Below are 19,771 nucleotides of genomic sequence, written 5' to 3'. Positions count from 1 at the left end.
GGCTAAGGGGTTCCGAGGATTGACCTCGGATCTGTCAGAGAAGCTCTGGGTTCAAGTCCCAGAGAGGCTACTTACTAACAACACGGTGGAGGCGGGGTGATTTATTTAACCTCTGAGTCTGAAAGTCTTCATCTATAAACAACGTTCCCTTTGTGATGCCTAAATACAGCGTTCAGTTCTGACTAGGTGCACCCACTGACCAGTCAGCCTGGGAGAGGAAGCCAGGAAGGCTTCCAGCAGAGGCTCAGTTAATTCAGAGCTGAGTTTTAGGAAGACAGGATTGGCAGGCTTGATGCTCTGGAGCAAGACTGTAGCTTCCAGTTGCCTGCCCTTCTCTGAATCCCATTCACCGGGCGTGTCCAGGGCCTCCATGAGCTGACTCACCCTCACCGGCCTGGAGCCTGTGAGACTGAGTCTTCAAGGACAAAAGGCAGCCCTTCTGTTTCGAGATTTGTTTTTGTTTTCTTTTTCCCCTCAACAGATGGGCAAGCTCACTGCCTGGAGTCTTTAAACAATGTGCTGTCAGCTAGTAGACATTTTCCACAGTGCCATTTTTTTCTCTCCTATTGCTGATAGGTAACCTCAGACCTTGTTAGAGTGGGGTCAGGAATTTCACTGTGACAAGCCCCTCGGAGGCCTGTCTGAACGCACACTGGGGAATAATCAGCGGAAATGCTTGGACTAAAAGGCCTCCAAAGCTGAGAAATTCTAGAGAACAGAAACTCCCCTGGGTTTTACGTCCCTGTAACCTGCATCCTAACAAAGGGTTAGCTTGCAGATGGGGGGAAATGTCCAGGGTGGAGGTCCCTCCAGCCTTCCATAGATTTGAGACCCTCCCCACCGGCTGTAACTGTGCTCATGTTTTGTTATGCTGGCATCTCTGCTGAACACATGATGAGTACCAGAAATGGGCTGGGTTCTGATGTTTTGAAGGTAGATGAAGGCAGAAGTCCTGCTTATTTAACTTATATGCAAAGTACATCATGAGAAATGCTGGGCTGGAGGAAGCACAAGCTGGAATCAAGATTGCTGGGAGAAATATCAATAACCTCAGATATGCAGATGACACCACCCTTATGGCAGACAGTGAAGAAGAACTAAAGAGCCTCTTGATGAAAGTGAAAGAGGAGAGTGAAAAAGTTGGCTTAAAGCTCAACATTCAGAAAACTAAGATCATGGCATCCGTTCCCATCACTTCATGGCAAACAGATGGGGAGACAGTGGAAACAATGGCTGACTTTATTTTTGGGGGCTCCAAAATCACTGCAGATGGTGATTGCAACCATGAAATGAAAAGACACTCCTTGGAAGGAAAGTTATGACCAACCTAGATAGCATATTAAAAAGCAGAGACATTACTTTGTCGACAAAGGTCCGTCTAGTCAAGGCTGTGGTTTTTCCAGTGGGCATGTATGGATATGAGAGTTAGACCATAAAGAAAGCTGAACGCTAAAGAATTTATGCTTTTGAATCGTGGTGTTGGAGAAGACTTTTTTTTTTTTTTTTTTTTGGAGAAGACTCTTGAGAGTCCCTTGGACTGCAAGGAGATCCAACCAGTCCATCCTGACAGAGATCAGTCCTGGGTATTCATTGGAAGGACTGATGTTGAAGCTGAAAGGCCAGTACTTTGGCCACCTGATGTGAAGAGCTGACTCATTCGAAAAGACCCTGATGCTGGGAAACATTGAAGGCAGGAGGAGAAGGGGACAACAGAGGATGAGATGATTGGATGGCATTACCGACTCAATGGACATGAGTTTGGGTAAACTCCGGGAGTTGGTGATGGACAGGGAGGCCTGGCGTGCTGCAGTTCATGTAGTCACAAAGAGTAGGACACAACTGAGCAACTGAACTGAAGGCGGAAGTTTGTCCTTCCATCTCCACAGTTTAGACTTTTTTCCCAGTTGCTCAGTGGTAAAGAATCCATCTGTCAATGAGGGAGATGCAGGTTTGATCCCTGGGTTGGGAGGATCCCCTGGAGGCAACCCATTCCAGGGTTCTTTTCTGGGATATCCAATGAACAGAGTAGCCTGGCAGGCTACAGTCCATGGGGTGGCAAAAGAGTGGGACACAGCTTAGCAACTAAACAACAACAAAGAGACAGACACACAAATCTATGAACACAAAATCCCCCCGGCACTAACTGTGCTCATCTTTTGTTATGTTGGTGTCTTTCAGTGATTGATAAAACCACCTGCCTGGATGCCCAAACCAGAAATGTGGTCATCATCTCTGATACCTTTCCAGATGGCAGGGCAGCCATCTGCCCATGACATTCCCCCTGGGAAGGGGTAGTCCTTGTGGAAGACGGGAGATGCTACTCGCTACCCCCACTTTGTTGATGTGGCTATAAGATGGAGTATTTTTTTTAGTGTTCTCAATGGATGGTTATTTGCACGTGACAAATCGCTCACAGGTTACTTTGGTTTTAAGGTTTAACACTGAGTTTATTAAATTTATTAAACAAAGTTGTGTTCTTTCTCAAGCTTTTAAGTTGAGTTTATAAATCTTATTTTATTTGTAAAAGCTTGGTGAAAATTAACCATCACATATAAGGAGACTTTGATTAATACCTAATCTAATTTATAAACTTAAGGATTTTCAATTGTCTTTATAATCTTGATACATTCTATTTTCAGTACTTTGTCCAATTAACAAACAAAATTTCCCGAGTATTCAAGTATTATAAATCTAATAGATTACCTTAAACTCATAAGCATGATGATTCTTATGATATCATAAATGCTCAAGTACTGTACATAAATCTAGTAAAAATTCAACTTAAAACAGCAAGTCTAAATCAATTCTTAAATTCTCACTTCAATTGTGATCACAAAGTTTAACTGCTATCTCAATAAAACAAACTCTCTTAAATACAAAAATTTCTATATGAATTACTCCCTCCTTTTATAATAATACAGTCACTTTTTAAAAAAACAAATAGAAGGTTTCTGTCAACCCAGTGTCAAGCAAGTCTATCATCACCATTTTTTTCAATAGTATTGGCTCATTTTGTGTCTCTCTGTCACATTTGGATAATTCTCGTGATATTTCAAACGTTTTCATTTCATTTCATTTTTTATTTATTATATTTGTTATAGTGATTTGTGATCAGTCATCTTTGATGTTACTAATGCAAAAAGATTAAGACTAGCTGAAGGCCAGATGTTGGTTAACATTTCTTAGTCATAAAGTATTTTTAAATTAAGGTATGTACATTTTTTAAACATAATACTGAAAGAAGAAGCCCCATGGACTGTAACCCACCAGGCTCCTCTGTCCATGGGATTCTCCAGGCAAGAATACTGGAATGGGTAGCGGTTCCCTTCTCCAGGGGATCTTTCTGACCTCAGGATTGAACCCCGGTCTCCTGCTCTGAAGGCAGATTCTTTACCATCTGAGCTACCACACTTAATAGACTACAGGATGGTGTTAGCATGACTTCTATATGCACTGGGAAACCAAAAACTCTGTGTGATGCACTTGATGTGATATTCACTTCATTGTGGTAGTCTGGAAGCAAACCTTCAACATCATTGAGGTCTTCCTGTAATTAATTAATAAAAACTATACATAAATTTTTTTGGTAAAAATGTATACAAATAATTGGGCTTCCCAGGTGCCTCACTGGTAAAGAATCCATCTACCAATGCAGGATACACAAGAGATGTGGGTCGGGAAAATCCCTTGGAGTAAGAAATGGCAACCCACTCCAGCTTTCTTACCTGGAAAATTCCATGGACAGAGGAGCCTGGCGGGCTACAGACCATGGAGTCACAGAATCAGGAATGACTGAATTGACTTAGCTTGCATGCACATACAAATAATTATGTAAATGTATACACTAACATGTTAAAAACTATTAACTCTGGTTGGTCGCATTTCGGCTGAATTTTATTTTCTTGTTCAAACCTTTCTTCATTTTCAAGTGAATATGTATCTCTCCCTGTTTTTTAAATAAACCAAGGAGAGATATAATTGGAGAAAAAAAAAACAGGTTGTGTCTATTCTCGGATAAATTCTGTGCTGGAGCCCCATCCTGAAGAGTGGTCCCTGGGTACCTAGACCCTCAGGGTAGACTTCCTCATGGACCATTTGGATCCTGGATGCATTTAATCACTGCAGCAGGCCTCAGGGGACTTATAATTCATGAATCTATTTGGGCAAAGATATTTTCAACATCAGGCTCTGAAATGTATTATTATTATTTTTTAACAAGGAGAGGAAATTTATACTTAAAGCCATCCTCCATAGTCTGAGCTTTTGGGACGATCATGCAAATTTAAGTTTAATTGAAGAAAGGTATAGATTAGAAGCTCTTCTCTCCAGGTCTGGTGGACAAGCTCTCTATGACCAAGGAACTGATTGCCTGACTAAGTAACTGCCTGATGAGCTGAAAGACCCATGAATAAATGAATAAATACATGAATAAAAGCAAATTAGTGACTAGTTTTGAAAGCCAGAATAAATTAGTGAATGGATGAGTAAAAATAGCTAATTAATGACCTAATGACTGACTGGCAGAAGCAAGGACTCACTGGATGAATGAATGAATGGAGTCAAAGACTTCCTGAGACTCAGCGTGGGTGAATGAATTAATTAGTTGAATAAATACGTGGCTGGATGGATGGATGACTAAATGATTGACAATACTGACTAAATTGCCAACTGAAGACTGAATAAATGAAATAGAGAATGAATGTGTGTGTGCTAAGTCCCTTCAGTCATGTCCGATTCTTTGTGACCCTGTGGACTGCAGCCTGCCAGGTTCCTCTCTCCATGCGATTCTCCAGGCAAGAATACTGGAATAAGTTGTCATACCCTCCTCCAGGGGATCTTCCTGACCCAGGGATCACACCTGCAGCATCTCTTACATCTCCTGCATTGGCAGGTGGGTTCTTTACCAGGAAGGTCACCTGGGAAGCCCAGAGAATGAATGACTGAAAGTGAACTCAAAGGTTGGCTGACTCACTGTTTATCTGAATTAGTTGACCAACTGAATTATGTTTGTCTAAAACAACAAAACAATTAAGTGACTACAACAAATGAGAGACAGGATGCATGAATGAATGAATGAGTTTGAGGGTGTATGGCCCCTTCCCTCCTCATTCCCAGACATCTTAGATTTATTAATGCAATTACTCAGAACTTTTTGGTGGCCTTCCTAAGTGCTCTCTTTTCATTACATTTTGTGGATGAAACCTGATACCTGACTTGTGGTTTATTCTTTCTCTTAGGATCTTGTCAATCAACCTTGGTTTTTTAGGCTAGCTCCCCGGGGTATTTAAGAATACCAAATCACATCTGAGTCTTGAGTCTTTGCTTCTGGGTACCTTGGGAAGGATCCAGGTCCTGGGGTTACAGGTCTTTCCTGAGTCCTTCCCAGACTCTGGAGGAAGCCATTCAAACTCTAGGTCTTATCTGTTGGGTGAGAGGTTCTACTGTGCCAGGAGCTCTACTGGGAGGCCCTGAGCCGGTTCATTTCAGTGGAGGGGCCTGATAACCTGATGCATGATTCTTCTCAAGCCATGGGATGCAGTTTGCACTTGCAAGCTTCCTGGTGTACATTCTATGGAGAATTTCCAATGTTTGCCTGCTCACCATTTTATTGTTGATCCACCTGGGTTTCCCTTTATTTCTCTGGCTTACCTGAAACAGACTGACCCTTGAAAGAATTTTCAATGAATCAAACTCCTCCTCAGTGACCCATTTAGAGCCAGGATTGGGGAATGAAGCCTCCCACCCCTCCTCTCCTGCACGCTCGAAACTGCCTCTGTGGACAGGGAGATTTGCTAAAGGGGTGGGGTCTATGTGTTACCAAAGGATCCATTAATTGGGAGCTCGCTGTTTGCCTCTGGTTTATTAGCTTCAGATTCCATACTGGATCTATTGTCTATTTATATTTTTAAGGGAACGTTTCAGAAGGGTATTTATTCTTCAAGGAAAGCTCAGAGGTTACCCTTGAATTTCAGAGCAAAGATCTGCCAAAATCCATGGCAAAGAGGCTAAAGATAGACGTGGTGTTTATTTGTCTGCAGCCTCTTTGGGTGTGTTATTAGCTGTTGGCACAGAATTAGAACATCACCTGTAGTGCCAGGCTGGAAAGAAGGTGGGGCTGACATGACCACGGAGACAAGGCTTGATGACTGTGTGAGAAATCTTCATGCTTGGTTCAAAGCTAATAAACAAGAAGACATTCTAATTAGATGTCAGCTCTCCTCTCGGGATTTGTAGAGTGGGTTTAACATCTCAAGGATCTTTACATGTGTGAATACTCACATTGACTTGGGAGAAGGGCAGAAGGATTTAAACCAAAGTTCATCTGTCTCTCTGTCTAGGATGACATTATGACCTTCCAATTTCCATAATCTGTTGAATTCTATTTATACGTACATATATATATTCACCGCATACAGTATCCCATGCATGATTGGTATTTGATAAACTTTTGCTGATGAAATCAACAAATGAGGAAATGTCAAACTCAATTCATCTTTTAAGGCTTAGTTCAAATTCCATATCTCCACACAATAATTCCTTGCATTTGCTTACAACGTGGCACAAAAGGAAAATCAAGAGCCTTGGAGATAGGCCAACTGGGTTTCACACTCCAGTTCTCTTACTAATTAGTTGTGCTTAACTTTTTTCAGCCTGTTTCTTCATCATTATCTCTATCATCATGAGCACCATCATCACAATAATGAATACCCCTGAGTGTTTGCATATGCTGATTAAGCATCTTCTTTTTAATCTCCACAAAACTCCACTATGTTAAGTCCTAGTATCTTCCACGTACAGATAAAGAAACTGATGCACACGGAAGATCAGCAGTCGTCGTAGCTAAGCTTTACTATTTGCCAGGCACTGTGCCTTAGTATTTTAAAATCCACTCAACCATCAAATGAGCAACATGTCTTACTTTGCCTGGAACTGTTCTGGTTTTGGCAAGGAAAGTCCCATGCTCTGGGAAAACCTTCAATCCTGGAACCACCAGGACAGTTGATAACTCAATCTTTACAACAAAACACGAGAAAGATGGTATTTATTCAACTTACAGATGAGAAAATTTGCCCAAGTTCATGCTAGTAAATGGCAGAAACAGGTACTCTTGTTCTCTGAGCCTTGTTTTCTGCATGAGGAATAAATTTTCCCATCATTGGATTATTGGGGTGTTAGATACTCTCTAATATGTAATGAGTGTATCACTTTTTTTCTTCCTCTTGTTATTCAAAACTACCACCTTACTGTCTTTCTCTTTATATCAAGAGCCTTAAAAAAGTCACATCTGGTGAGCTCCACCTCCTAACCTTCCATTTACTTTCAACCTGTCTCAGTCTTCCTTCTTCCTCCATCACTTTTCTAAGAAAATGCTGTAGACAAAGGTCATCTAATCACCTACAGATTATTCTATCCACTGGTCTCTTCATAATCCCTATTCTACTTCCTTGGAATGTCAGAGGCAGTCTATCTATGTTTTTAAAATGAAAAAAGAAAAAAAAAGGAAATGAATTGAACTGAAATAAATCCCAAAGCATTTGACACTTCTGACCTCTCTCTCCTTAAAGTTTTTGCTGTCTTGGTTCCCATGACTCTCTTAGTTCTCCCATGTGTCTGAAAGCTCCTTCTCAGACTTCATGGCTCCTCTTTATCTTTCTTCTGTTTAAATATTGCCGTCTTTCAGAGTCTTTCCATTTGTTCTCACTTTATAGTCTCTCATGAAGTCATCCCGTTCAATTCCCAGACTTCACTGTCATATTTATCTTGGTAAAATTCCAACATCTTTCTCCGAGGTTTTATATATATATATATATATGTATATATGTTCAAACATATTAGTAGGGAGAGCATAGGTTATGCTGTGGTAACAAGTCGACCTTCAACTCAGATACATCAAATATGTATTTCTCATTCACAAGTCATGTTCAGCAGAAATTGGTAAACAGAACTCCACAGCATCGCTCAGAGACCCAGGCTGGTGGATGCTCTGCCATGAACTCTGAACCCATGACCTCTAGTCTCTGTGGCAGGGGGCTAGTGAGAGGAAGGGTTGCCCAATGGCTCTTAAATCCTCCCATCTGGAAGTGACACAGATAACTTCTGCCCCTAGTCCATCAGCAGGAACTAGTCACGTGACCCTGGAAACTGCAGAAGTCCTAGAGAAAACGAGGTACTTAGTGCGCTGTAAATCAGTCAGCAGGCGCCTGGACATCTGCATATGGAGTTTACTGGGGCAGCTCAAGTTCATCGGGTTCCCCACAGAATCAATACCCTCTTCCACCAAACCACTCCGTCTTCTATTTTCCCAATTTTTAAAAGGGCCACATCCACACTGCATCCTGAACTGTAAGCAACTCTGGTATTTACCTCCCTTCCCCTACTTTAGGCCACTTAAGAAAACTTACTGATTTTTCTCTCCTTCCTTTCCTTGTCCCTGCCTCTTTGAATCTAAACCTCTCTGACTGTTCTCAATCTACTGCTTTAGATCAGTTTATCATCAGTTTTCTGGATTTTTGTTTCAGCTTCTGACATGCTTCCCCTATTCCTGGAGCATCTCCTGCTATTCATCCTTCCTCTCTAATCCATCCGTGGCATAGCTTGTTTTTCCTCAGGTGCTAATCCAATCGCACCATGTTCTTGCTTTGGTGTCTGCAGGTTCCCTGAACTCACTTCTATAACAGTTAACTTCTAATCTTCTTCCTCAAACTTGTTTCTCCTGAAAGTCTCCCGGGCGCAGGTACAGGAATTCCACCTTTCCAGTGGCTCAACCCAAAACCTTGAAATCATTATCTTGATTCCTCTTTCTGATTCTCTTATTCCACATTCTAGCTACCAGCCAATCTTATTGGCTCCACCTTCAAAATATATCCAGAATCCAATCAGTTCTCACGGACACTTCTGCTCCCTCTCTGGTACGAGCCCCTGAGACAGTTCACACAGATTGATGCAAGAGCCTTCTAATGAGTCCCCTGTTTCTGCTTCTGCCCCTTTAGTTCTATTTTCTACAGATTAGCAGGAGAGGTCCTTTTACAAGTAGGCCCATCTTATCACTCCATTGGTTAAAACCCTCTAAGAGCTTCACTTTTAACTCAGGATAAAAGCAAAAGACCTGGGGATCCTGCAGGCCCTCTACAATCTGATTATCTTGAGTGGACCTCGTCTTCTAGGACCCTCCCCGAGAATCACCCCACCTGGTCCTATTGGTCCCCTTTCTCTTCCTTCAATGTGCCAGAGTCCTCTGCCTCCAGAAAGGTTCTCAGAACTGGGCACCATCCTTTGAGTCTTTAGTCACATGTCATTTCTCAATGACCAGCTGGTATAAGATCCCCATCTCCCTTTTCCTCCCTCTCAGTTTTATTTTTTATCTATGGTGTTTATCACCATTTAATACACTGTATAGCTGTTGTTCAGCTGCTAGGTTGTGTCCCACTCTTTGCAGCCCTGTGGACTGTGGCACACACAGGCTCTTCTGTCCTCCATTGCCTCCTGGAGTTTGCTTAAATTCGTGTTCATTGAGTCAGAGATGCTATCTAACCATCTCATATATTATTTTATTATATGAGATGTATATCACTCCTATTTATCTTGTTTAACATCTGTCTCTTTCAGGGAGAAGGTAAGCTACACAGGGACAGGGACTTTTTCCTGCCTTGTTCACTGAGAGATCCCGAGTGCCATGAAGATTGCCTAGGATGTAGTAGGTGTTCAGGAAATATTTGTAAATAGTCCTGAAGATAAGGGCCAAACTTCCACCAATTACTGCAGTCCCCTCATTTGCCATACTACCTTCTTTGCACAAAACCAACATTTCCCAAATTACCATCCAGACAATGCCAGCCCTACTTGCATATTTGCCTTTTAAAAAAAAAGTTCGGGAAATATTTTATACTCTTGGCTCGCCCACCATCCCACAAAATTGGCCCAAATTCAAAATACATAAAAGCATATTATAAAATCTAAGAAGTGCTGCAGAAAGTTTGACTTTGTTGCTAAGCTTCCTTATTCAGTGAATCCTTTCAGATGATTTACATTAGCACCCTGTACAATCCAGCCCTCTGTGAGTTTTCTGCTGTGTAGTTTACAGTTCTCAGAATGCATCAGACTGTTTGGTTTGTTTCATTATGCTGTTTTCTCACTTTTGAATTGCCAAATACTCTCCCTCATCTCTTTCCTCTCTACATAAACACACACACACAAACACACACTCTCCAGGACAAACAGTAACTTCCCTTTCCTGCCCTTGTGCGAGCTGACACCTTCTTTATGAAGCCCACTCTGATTTCCTCCTAAATTGCTTTTTCCTTTAGTGCCCCCACCAAGACCTAGTAAGGGATTTATCAGAGCATTTGACTCAGTTAATCCCAGATATGAAATCACACGTCTATTTTCATGATTAATTCTCAGCTTCCCAAAGGCACAGGCTGTACCATTTCATCCTTGTCTGCCTTGAATGCACCCCTCTACCTCACACAGAGAAGGTTGAACTTCATCAATAGAACTGACCTGGTGGGCCTTCTAAAGTTAGGGCATAAGAAGTCTTGAACTCTTTCTCATGGAACATTCTCAAAACCCATCCACCAGCTGTGAGAAGCCCAAGGAACATAAAGAAGCCATGTGCAGGTATGCAGGTTGAGAATCACTGCTGAGCTCCAAGCCGATAGCCAGCACCACTTCGGGCCATGGAGTGAGTCAACCTGGACATCCAAACTTCAGAGGACTGCATCCCTGGCCACCATCTATCTGCCTGCTGTCCCAAGGGCATCCACATCAGAACCATCCGGGCCAGCCCAGTCAGCCCACAGAACCAAGAGATATACAATAATAAATTGTTACATTAGTCCATGAATTTTGGTGGTAATTTGTTAGGCAGTTTCATAGGGCTTCCCTTGTGGCTCAGCTGGTAAAGAATCTGCCTGCAATGCGGGAGACCTGGGTTCAATCCCTGGGTTGGGAAGATCCCCTGGAGAAAGGAAAGGCTAACCACTCCAGTATTCTGGCCTAGAGAATTCCACGGACAGTATAGTCCATGGGTTCGCAAAGAGTCGGACACAACTGAGTGACTTTTCCTTTCACTTATGTTAGGGGAAACATTGACTGAAATCACCCACCCTGGCCAGGCCCCCTAGGAACCACTTGCATGAGTTATTTTATGACACAGTGTCCTGGTAGGGAGAGCTTCCCTGGTGGCTCAGCGGTAAAGAATCTACCTGCAATGTAGGAGACGTGGGTTCCATCCCTGGGTTAGGAAGATTCCCTGGAGGAGGAAATGGCTACCCACTCCAGTATTCTTGCCTGGAGAATCCCATGGACAGAGGAGCCTGGTGGGCTACAGTCCATGGGTCGCAAAGAGTCGGATATGACTGAAGTGACTGAGCATGCATGCACGCCTGGCAAGGGACACAGAACTAACAAACCACAACCAATCTGAAGAATTTCAGAAAAGTCAAAAGGAGACACCAGTCCGTGTGTCCTTTCAACCTTCCAGAATCCTTCTCACTGGCATCCATCTTGGCTGAGCAATGTGTATGCTACCAGGAAGGACCCTGAGTCAGAATGATGAGTCAGAGACAGCTCAGAAACTAACCCCATCACCAGACAACCCGAGACTTGAAGCCACATGGCAGAGCAGTCCTTCTGGGTTCCCTGACTCTGCTGCTCTCCGCCAGGGTGCCCTGCCCGGTAAAGTTTCTTGCTTTGTCAGCATGTATGTCTCCTTGGACAATTCCTTTCTGAATGTTGGGCAAGAGCCTGTTCTCAGGCCCAGGAAGGGGTCATCTTTGCCGCAACAGTTACAGATCCCTGGAACAGTCTCCTTATCTCCCCAAACCTGACTTAAACATCCTCTTTCTTAGCAGCCCTGCTGTTCCTAACTAAGGAACTTGGAATGTGAAGCCCATCGCTTGTAGTTCAGAAAGTTCTGTAAGCTTTTACATCTGCCTGCGAGTAGTAGTGAAGAGGAACTAAAGAGCCTCTTGATGAAAGCGAAAGAGGAGAGTGAAAAAGCTCAACAATCAGAACACTAAAATTGTGGCATACGGTCCCATCACTTCATGGCAAATAGATGGGAAACAATGGAAACAGCGACAGGCTTTATTTTCTTGGGCTCCAAAATCACTGCAGATGGTGACTGCAGCCTGAAATTAAAAGACGTTTGCTCCATAGAAGAAAAGCTATGACCAACCTAGACAGCATATTAAAAAGCAGAGACATTACTTTGCCAACAAAGTCCATATAGTCAAAGCTATTGTTTTTCCAGTAGTCGTGTATGGATGTGAGAGTTGGACCATAAAGAAAGCTGAACTCTAAAGAATTGATGCTTTTGAACTGTGGTGTTGGAGAAGACTCTTGAGAGTCCCTTGGACTGCAAGGAGATCAAACCAGTCCATCCTGAAGGAGATCAGTCCTGGGTGTTCATTGGAAGGACTGATGCTGAAGCTGTAACTCCAATACTTTGGCCACCTGATGGGAAGAACTGACTCATTAGAAAAGACCCTGATGCTGGGAAAGATTGAAGGCAGGAGGAGAAGGGGACGACAGAGGATGAGATGGTTGGATGGCACCAGCGACCCAACAGACGTGAGTTTGAGTGGACTCTGGGAGTTGGTGATGGACAGGGAAGCCTGGTATGCTACAGTCCATGGGGTCACAGAGAATCAGACACAACTGAGCGACTGAACTGAACTGAACTGTGAGTGGACATCCCCTTCCATCCAATTGTGTGATTCCCCACAAAAAGGCCAGCCCCTCCCTTCTCTTCCTCTGCATGTCTCATTCTACAGGAAGAGCAGGATGTCTCTAGAGAAACTTCGTTCTGTAGTATCGTTTAGCACCATCAGAATGTGCTCCGTGAGCCAGTGCCTGGTGTGTTTGAGTTGGTGGGACACGCTGTCCTTTGGCTGCAGCCCACCAAACACAGCAACGTGCTCTTAATAAGCTCTTTTTAAGACTCCTCCATGACACTTTTTCCCTTGGGGGTCACTCAAAATGCTCCTAGTATTTCCTGCTCTGTGGTCATCCGTGTCCCCACCTCCCTTCCCTGAGTACATGAACTTCCGGGGGCTTGGAATGCACTAAGTCCCTAAACTGTGCTGTTTTCAGAACTCTTCTCAGGCTTCCCAAGTAGCTCAATGGTAAAGAATCTGCCTGCTAAACAGGAGACATGGGTTCAATCCCTGGGTCAGGAAGGTCCCCTGGGGAAGGAAATGGTAACCCACTTCAGTATTCTTGCCTGGGGAATCCTATGGACAAAGGAGCCTGGCGGGCTTCAGTTCACGGGGTCACAAACAGTCAGACACAACTGAGTGACTAAACAACAACATCAACCATAAAGATAGTTACTGATAGTGATTAGAAGACAGGAGCATTTGCTGCTTCTCTTTTTGAGGGACTGCATCCATAATGTGTCTCCTGTAGACACGTCTTCCCCTTCTCTATGGAGCCCAACAATTAGTGTTGGGTTTCTGTGCTACTTTGTGGCACCAAAGATTCTGCTTGGATTCATCCTTGTCCTTCAAGTGATTCCTATTAAATAAGCCCAGCAAGAAAAATGAGGAAGCTCAAACTCTATCGTGTGCTCCAATCACAAAAGGAGACAGCAAAACACCCTGAGACAAAATGGAATTTTGGATGTCGTTGGACAGAACACACAGGAGAGGCACATTCCGAACAAAACAAGCACTCTTGGGCTGTTTCAGGGTGTCATCACCTTAAAAGGGGGCCAAAGAGGCTGCAAGGTAAATTGGTGACGCAAGTCTGAGATATCTAATTCCTCAGGTAAAGAGAGTCAGGTATTACAGAAACATCAAGCATTATAAAGATGTCATTCAAGGGGATAGAGGTAAAGGGGAACTGCAGTAGCTGAGTCACCCGTCCTTCCCCATGTAGATCCATCTTGGAAAATCACTTCCTACAGCCCCAGTTACCTTGTTTGTACTGGAGATCATTCTTTTCTGGCCACAGAAGGTTGGACCAAGGGTGGGCAAATGACCCCAGAGAAAGCAAGTCATAGCTGGTTTCAGCTGATCTCTCTGTCTCTATTTCTCTCTCTCACGTTTTTCTCAATATTTTGGACTATGTGATACAAAAATAGTTAGGAAGTGTTGGACACACGCATCGTGAGAACATGTGGATCCATGGTGACTATTTCTGCTGCTCAACCAAGAAAGCCAGAGAAGGATATCGTGATGACCCAGAGAAATAGAATAACCCAGGTTTTTTTTTCTTCCAGTCCCTTACAAGTCTGAGCTGTAGCTTTAGCGCTTACATGCCAACAGAACTCACTCCTACTTTTTCAACTTTTTTTTTTTTGTTTGGTTCTACTATTTATGTTTCTGTTTCTTGTAAAAGAAATCCCTAATGAGAAGAGGAAAGCAGATCAAAGAAGATTTGAAATGTTAAATAGTTGTATCCCTCTGGCCCATGCATCACCTTACCCCAATTCTGCTGGTATTTTCTTCATTGAAGCTTCCCTGAGAGACTCCAAGAAAGTGCCAACTCCTCCTCTTGAGTCAACGATAGAAGAACACCGACTGTTCAAAGTGAACCTGGCCCCTGCAGAACCATCCCTCTTGCCAGTTCTTGATTCCAGAACCGCTTTTGTGATCCGACCTCAATCAAGAAAACATTCTGCTCTGTCCAGGGGTGATGGGGGAGGATCAGTGTATGAACACTATAATTTTGGCCTGTGCAGGAGCCAACACTGGGAACTTGCTGTGACCTACATTAAGTTTCCACATACCAGAAACAGACATCCTGCATGAGAGTCAAAAAAGCTGGATCCAACCAACTCTTCTAAATAATTTTTATGTATTTTTTCATTTGTTTGTTGGCTAGGAGGATGAGATGGTTGGAGGGCATCACAGACTCAATGGAATGAGTTTGAACAAACTCTGGGAGATAGTGAAGGACAGGGAAGCCTGGTGTGCTGCAGTCCATGGGGTTGCAAACAGTCAGACACGACTGAGCGACTAAACAACAAAAATTGCCAGTAAGCAGCAAGGAAGGCAGGTATTAGGTCCCACTCTGGTCCCGCATGTAAATGGGCAAGATAAACAACATACAGTTCTATCCATTAAATAGAATAGAACTGTATATTCTATTCTGTAGGACAGGTATCTAATTCTACTGGGTGGGTTCAGCCTGTCTCCATGTTTATTTGGGCTTCCCGGATGGTGCAGCGGTAAAGAATCTGCCTGCTAATGCAGGAGCTGCAAGAGATGTGGGTTGGATGCTGAGTTGGGAAGATCACCTGAAGTAGGAAATGGCAACCTCCTCCAGTATTCTTGCCTGGAAAATTCCATGGACAGAGGATCCTGGTGGGCTACAGTCCATGGGGCCCACAATGAGTCAGACATGACTGTGTAACTGAACACACAGATCATGTTCTATTTACCTTTATAAATTCCTGCATTAAGACCCTCTCCAAGCTGGGATTAATTACAGCTAGATAGCTGGGTACAGCCACGTCAGTCATTACTGCGGAAACCAGAGTGGAAAACCTGAGCTCCTACAATGTCTAGTCTGGTTTTGGGTGTTTATATGGTTGAGCTACCCAGGACAGAGTTAGAAATCAAACGTGGTGGGCTTCCCTGGTGGTCCAGTGGTTTAGAATCCGCCTTGCAATGCAGAGGATGCATGTCCCATTCCTGGTCAGGGGACTAAGAACCTACTTGCTGCAGAGCAACTAAGCCCGTGAGCCGCAACTACTGAGTCCATGTGCTGCAGCTAAGACTCGATGCAGTCAAATTAATTAATTGATTAATTAAAGAGAAAAGAAAGCGAACATGAGTCTTTGAGTTCCCTTTCTTTTCACTAGACTACAGTGTAGTCTACTGTAGATAGATTTGCTATTTTCAAATAGCAAATGCCAGGCTGAATTCCAAAAGAGGTGAATGATTGATCAGGTTTCCATTTGGTTATCCTGCTGTTGGCCGGCAGTTCCCATGTGGCAGGTGGCAGAGGACAGTCTCTGGAGCCAGATGCTTGGGTAAAATCTCAGCTCGCTGCTTATTGACCACTCTCTCTGGAGGCCCTTAGCTTCCATGTGCCTGATTTTGCATCTGCAAAGTGGGGGCAATACAGTCTGCCTCATGTGGGTTCTTGTGAGGATTCGGTGGGTTAAAGTCTGCAGTCTTAGAGTCGAGCAGAGCATATCTGCCCAGATGTAGAGTGACTGCCCTCTCCTTGATTTCCCTGGAACACAGAACACCTAAGGTACACAGACATTTATGTATCTGGCAGTTTTATCGAAGATCTGGGGAGTGGGGGTAAGATGTCAGCATGCAGAAACGAAGTGTCCAGTGTTTCCTGGAGTCCCCATCCCCTCCACTAACCCCACCAGTGGCGTAGACTCTTCTCATTCATAGTCTCTCTCTCTGCCTCTCTGTTGCTATGATGCCAGGCTGAAGGGACTTGCACTTAGCCAGGGAACAGTTTTCTGCCTCACAGGAAGTCCTGAATTTTTCTGTGGTCCTGGGAAGACACAGGAAGGACTTCTCCTGTGTACCTCCCCAGGAGGGTTGCCAGAAAAATAAATACAGGATGCTCAATTAGCTTGAATTCCAGATGAACAACAAATTCCTTTTTCGTTTTTTAGTATAAATAATTTCCCCAAATGTCATGGGGCATACTTACACTAAAAATACATTTGTTGCTTGTCTCAAGTTAAAATTTAACTGGGTTGCCTGTATTTTTACAGGTATACCTCGAAGATATTTCAAGTGTGGTTCCAGACCATCACAAGAAAGTGAACATCACAATAAAATGAATCACATGAAGATTTTGAATTCCTAGTGCATGTGAAAGTTATGTATAAGTGATACTGCTTCCCAGGTGGCCCTAGTGGTAAAGAAACTGCCTGGCAATGCTGGAGAGATGCAGGTTCAATCCCTGAGTCAGGAAGATCCCCTGGAGGAGGGCAGGGCAACCCACTCCAGTATTCTTGCCTGGAGAATCCCATGGACAGAGGAGCCTGGTGGGCTACAGTCTATAAGGGTCACAAAGAATTGAACACAAATGAAGTGACTTAGCATGCACGTGCACATGAAGTCTGTTAAGTGTGCAGTAACATCATGTCTGAAAAATCAGTGTACATACTTTGATAAAAAAAAAGTTTAAGGATAAAAAATGCTAACCATGATCTGAGCTTTTAGGAATTGTAATCCTTTTGCTGGCAGACGGTCTTGCAATATTTCAAGCCCTCCACCAGGTACCCACACTAATGGGAATATCAATAACTTTCCAAGTGCAAGGGTCTTATTTCATGTCTTAAGCAACCACTTGGTGTCTTTATACTGAGAACTCTCTGCCCCTCCCCTCCGCGGCCTCCTGTCATCCCTACGCCTCAGCAAGGTCTTGAAATCTTGAAAGGTCAGAACTCTCCAATCTGTGCTGATTTGGGTCACCATTTCCTTGAGACTTCCTTTGCCTCTTCTTTGATTAAAGCTCTGTTTGCCTCGCCTCCCGCTTTTTTAGCAATTACACTAATTAAGCTAATTTTTCTTTGTTCTCTCTTTGCAATTTGCATAAATGGCAAATTTATATATAGTGTCCCTAATTCTCCTTTAACTGCTCTGTAATTAACAGGATGCTCAGGCTAAATATAAATAAGTGCAGAAGGAAAAACAGCTTTCTGCTAAAGTACCGATAAAGGCTGGCAGAGAAGAAAAGCAGAGAGAAGAAAACAATTCCAAGCCTGCTCTAAACTCATTATGCCTGATTGGGTCACAGTTGGAGGAGACGAGCTAAAGGTCAGCGGCTGCAAGAGTGTCTTTCTGAGTGCCCTATCTCTCAGAGCAATTTCAGGAGAGGATTTGGGCAATAAGAATACTTCACAGTTTTTCAAGGGGGCAGAGCGGTGTGGTATGAGGGAGATGGTGGTATGGCAGTCAGTGGGGCTCAGTCTGAGGCGTGGCTCTAAGACTACCTTGAGCTAAGTTGGGTCACCTTGAGCTAAGGAGCAACAAAACCGAATATCTGGGATATAGGTGCTTTCCAGGCAACACACACTAGAATACTCTGTAACTCCACCATTTCGTCATTTCCCAGATGGGAAAATACCGCATGATGGAGACGTGCTTAAAACAGTCGTACATCAGGACGAAGTCTTCCTTCTACAGATGCACATTCATGTATTGACGCAGGGCTTATGGAAGAGTCCTTTGGGAATTGGCTTGGTGTATTTAGCAGTAGCAGCAGCAGTGATTAAAAAGGCTGTTCTTGGAGGCGGGTCTTATTTCTACCTCTAGCTCTACCTTTGTGACCTTGGGAAAATTGCTTAACATGTTCACGTTCTCTTTTCTGCAGAGTGGGGTATAGCAGGCTTGTGAGGCTGTTGGCAAGGTTACGGAAGCATCATTAGAGTACTTAGTACCGTGCCTGATGTCAGCAAACCCTCAACACCATTTAACACTCATTTTGTCAGGTCACATGATTCAGTTGACATTGGTTTCAAGATCTAGAACCTTCGACGATCCAGTGAAGAAACTGTGGGAAGACCTAAGAAGAGAATTGTCCTCTCCTCCCACTCTTGGAATTGTGATCATAGTCATTGCCAACAGTATCAATGCCTCATTTGTGTGTGTGTATATTTCCATACAAGTCTACAGGAGAATCCCCTCTATGATTGGGACACAGAGATGGATGAGGTAGTCTTCAACATGGGGAGATAGACAGCTTTTAAAGAGTCAGCTCCACAAGGATGAGTGAGAGCTCTCAGAGGGCTCAGGGAAGTGGGTCCCTGTGAGGACCAGAGGATCCAAAGAAGGTTGTGTTCATACTATGTGTACACATCATTGCAGTGTTGGGAAATCACTCAGCACTTCTCTTCCCTCAACTTTTTACTCTGTTATCAAAAATGGATGCTTTATAAATAGTTATCCCCTCCCCCTTTTTGACAGTTTGCTTTATGTCACCTGCTTTTTAAAAATCATTAAAGAATTTTATTAAAAAAAATAAAGTCTTTAAAACTGTCATAGACAACAGGTGCCTAAGGAGACATTTGACTAAATGTTAGGTGGTAACCTGGGTGGGATTCTGGAAGAGAAAGAGGACATTAGGGAAAAACTGAGGAAATCTGAATAAAGTATGTACTTCAGTAGATAACAACAAATCAATATAAACTCATGTGACAAATGCACCATACTAATGTAATATACTACTAATAAGGGGGTACTGGGTGTGGGGTGTACAGAAACTGTACTATCTTTGTAATGATTCCATAAATCTACAACTGTCCTAAAAATTATTGAAAGAGATAAAAGACTAACTTTCAAAGGAACAAGTCAGAATTAACATTTCAAATTGAGTGTGGCCCTTGTTTGTGTAAACCCACATTAGGACCTGTCTTTGATAATTGGAAGAAATCAATAATTGCATTCAGTGTTATTTGCAGCTGCCACTACAGAAGGAGTGAGCATCCAGAGCAGAGAGCTGCTTCCCTAGGAACCACACTCAGCATCTCAGCATGGAGCCACCATGGCTTTGAACTGTGTCTGTGAGCATCTGTGCTTTATCTCCATTCATTTTGTGCATCCGTGAGCAACATGCATCTTAAGATCATTGCTTTTTCTCTTTACGCCACTTTGGCTCATGAAAGGTTTTGGACCGTGGGGGATACCTGTATTGTTATAGTATACACTATATATTAGAATATGCTTGTAATTCGTAAATAAGTAATACACATACAGAAGAGTGTATGCTCAAGAGGTTTTTCCTGAGAGAGGAGCAGGATCAAAGGATACAAAGGAGAACTCCCGTGGTGGCCCAGTGGTTAAGA

The sequence above is a fragment of the Cervus elaphus genome, chromosome 21 (assembly GCF_910594005.1).
Source record: "Cervus elaphus chromosome 21, mCerEla1.1, whole genome shotgun sequence".
NCBI classification, from domain to species: domain Eukaryota; kingdom Metazoa; phylum Chordata; class Mammalia; order Artiodactyla; family Cervidae; genus Cervus; species Cervus elaphus.
The sequence above is the reverse complement of the archived record's forward strand: the minus strand, read 5'-3'. Positions refer to the sequence as shown.